Raw genomic sequence first — 3603 nt, 5'->3', positions numbered from 1 at the left:
ACCATGCTTTTAATAGTATGATTTCTCTAGAAACTTTCTGCATCAAAGTTACTTAAATCACTTGTTTTAAGTTATTTGTTATGTTCATAATGTATAATGTATAGCGTTTAATTCTTCTCTATAAACAGATCGATGTGCATCAACCTTTCTCCGCATTACATATATGTTCTACATATATAGTAAAATTTGATGATTTAATACTCTATTCATTGTCACTTTGATTGTATTGAATTGTGACAATGCTATGTGGGACATCTGAGTACATGACACTGGGTCAGGATGTCAAATAATCGAAGCGGAATTTATGAAGTGTAAAAAAAAAATCAAATCTCTCCATTACATATACCATGAAATTTAATCTCACCATTTTTCACACCAACCATCATTAATTACTACTACAAATTTATCCTAGTATCTGAATTTTAACGGCCCAATCTTTTGCAGTTAACCCATCGCTGTCAATGCCGCTGTTGAATCCATGCAAGAACAGCAGGAATGATCCAAGCTGGGTAGCTCCCACGCAAAGTACGGACTAGCTAAGCTAAGGTAAGTTAGCTAGCTACCTTACCAGCTAGCATCAAATCAACCAGGAAAACAAAAGAAATTCAGAGCTAACCAGCTGCTAAAACTCTCGGCAACCATGTTCCATGCAGGACCAGATATATAAAGATCAATCGCATCGAGGCAACAGTGGATAAATCTCCCTGAAATCTTCAGCTGAAAAGGTTTGGGTAAAGTTTGTGGCGTGGTGTTTTGGTTGCTGTTGACGCATCACATCGAGGTATCTATAGCTCTGATCAGCAGCAGTGTAGTAGTACAGTGAATGAAAACCACCTGAACGGATGAACCGTGAGTGGCTAATCATGTCAAGCTGGCTAGCTAGCCTGGGCTGCCTTTCTGCCTGATAGGTAGCCGTAGTAGTTAGGATCAATTAGCCGGTTGGTGACACAGGCTCAAGCTAGCGCAGCAAAGGATGCGGCCGTGCACATGATGGATGGACCGGTTGGATAACACAAATTTTTGACAATTTGACCCTTTGCAAAAACTAATTTTACAAATGAATCGTGGCCACAACTTATTTCAGAAATGACCCTTTTGTTTAGCGCCAAATCGTATGGTGCTGAACTTAGACACCTCAGCGTCACGTTAACTGGTGTAGAATACCGTGTCACCGCGGATGGGAGGCTGAGTCGGCGTGCCAACGTACATTCAGCGCCGTGCTATTTGGTGCTGAGGTGTCTAAGTTCAATGCCATACGATTTGGTGCTGAACAAAAAGGCCATTTTTAAAATAAGTTTTGGCCACGATTCATTTGTAAAATTAGTTTTTGCAAAGAGTCAAATTGTCAAATTTTGTGGGTTGGATAATTTCATGTGTGCTATTAGGGCCCCTTTGAATCGTGAGATTGAGAAAATATAGGAATAGGAAAAATGTAGGATTTTGAAAGGAATGCAAGTATAAAACAGAGGATTGCAAAACGCAGAAAAAACACAGGAATGACCGTTTGACTGAACCGCAGGAAAAACACATGAACTGGATGAGAGAGATAGACTCAAGGAAAATTACCAAAAGGTTGAAACTCTTCCTAAATTTCCTCCTAAATCTTTATAGGATTGTCCATTCCATATGAATGTTAAAGGATTGTATCCTTTGTATCAAAGGGTTTAATAGGAAATTTTCCTATAGGATTGAAATTCTCTAAAATTCCTATGTTTTTCCTCCAAATCAAAAGGGAGCAAGGATCAATTAGAAGGTTTTGCGATTTGTGGTTGTTTTTAGTGGAGCTGGAAATACTAAAATTAATTGTCCAAGGAAGGTCCTCATGCTTATTTTGGTTTTAAACTGCAGTCATTATATTGAAAAATCCTAATTCAGGAGGAAGGCGAAGTTCCTGCTCGCCTTCCACTTATTTTCGGCACAATTTCTATTCACCATTAGCTTTTAAAATCGGACAAATAACACGATAATATATTCGACTGTGGTTTTATTAATATGCTGTAGTTTCACTAACTTAGACTCACACTATGCATGATGATTTGGATATCATTTAGCTAGCTAGTAAGATTAATTGGCACCAGTGGAGGTTATCTACGAAGGAATAATTGCAGCAAAAATCACTACCATGTCAATTAACCACTGTATAACATGGTTTGGTGTTATTTGTCTGCTCTAGAGTTGGGGGTGAGGAGATAATTGTTCAATCAGACTCACGTGAGTACAAATACACAATATTGTACCAGTAGTCTATATATAGTTTTCAGAAATAGAAAAAATAAGTACTGAAAACTGAGCTTGGTCCTAAGGGAATTAGACGAGTTGCTTAGAACTTTAGCTGTTGGTCAGAAGGTACTTGATTAAATTTCACACAACAAAAATACTTTGGGTTAGATTAGATTGGCAACCTTTTTCCATTGAGCTCGAGTGTTACAGGTAACGTGCATTTGTTATAACCTGATAATACAGCCGGTGCAACCGCATCCATGCATGGTTTTTGTACTATCCATTCTGCCTCTATATATTTAGTTTCACAACAATAATTAACATATACTTTTTGGGGACATATCCGGTGAAAATGAGCTAAGTGTTGAAAACTCGTGAAAATCATACCTAAAAGTTTTGTAAATTCATGAAAAAAATACTAGAGATAGGTATAGATATGAAATACATTCTCACCAAATCTCAAGTTCAAACTCAACTTCGTTTAGGAGTAACAAAAAAGACAAATTTTAGGTGAATAGTAACAGGACACTATTCACCTGAAATTTACACTATTCACCTGAAATTTGTCTTTTTTGTTTCTCATAAACGAACTTGAGTTTGGAGTTAAGATTTGGTGAGAATTTATTTTATATCTACACCTATCTCTAGTATTTTTTTCATAAATTTACGAAACTTTTAGGTATAATTTTCACGAGTTTTCAACACTTAGCTCATTTTCACCGGATATATCCTCATACTTTTTTTCCCATCCTGTTTGTTTAGTGTCGGGTTGACCTATACTCCAAAAAGTTCCTTACGAAGGTTAATACTTAAGCATCACACTTTCTTGCATGATGTGTGTCATCCTTGTTTTATTTTTTTGTTAATGATGTTAGGTTTGACTAAAGTGTCAAACCCATCACATTAATTAGCAAGTAGGAGTATCATCAACGAGGAAAGGGTTGTCCTTTGGAATGAAGAGGTTAAGCTAAGCTTGGCACATAAAGGCAGCACAGATATGCTACTAGCTCAATTATTTGCATGTACAAGATGGTCTAGACTATAGATGATTATATATTAATACTTAAGCTATGCAGGGGAGGAGGAGAAAGAGGGTTAGCTTACCAAACAAAAGCTTCAGCCACAAAAGATTTTACAAACAAATGGGAGAATTATTTTGAATGCCAACCAATCTGATCTTCCCCAAATTAAACACACCCATCTACATCTCCAAATCCTCCATGGTATAAGAAATACATGGAAATTCTGAAGAGCATGGGCAGGTATACTGTAAGCCACTTCAACCTTTTTTCTAATCTGAAATACCTTCTTAATTAATCAACAAAATACTTAAGTCAATTCAATGGAGACGAGGATTGTAGTAGACTAGCTAATCCAGGAGTA

This window comes from Oryza sativa, chromosome 7 (assembly GCF_034140825.1).
Source record: "Oryza sativa Japonica Group chromosome 7, ASM3414082v1".
NCBI classification, from domain to species: Eukaryota; Viridiplantae; Streptophyta; class Magnoliopsida; order Poales; family Poaceae; genus Oryza; species Oryza sativa.
Note: the sequence above shows the minus strand (reverse complement) of the source record.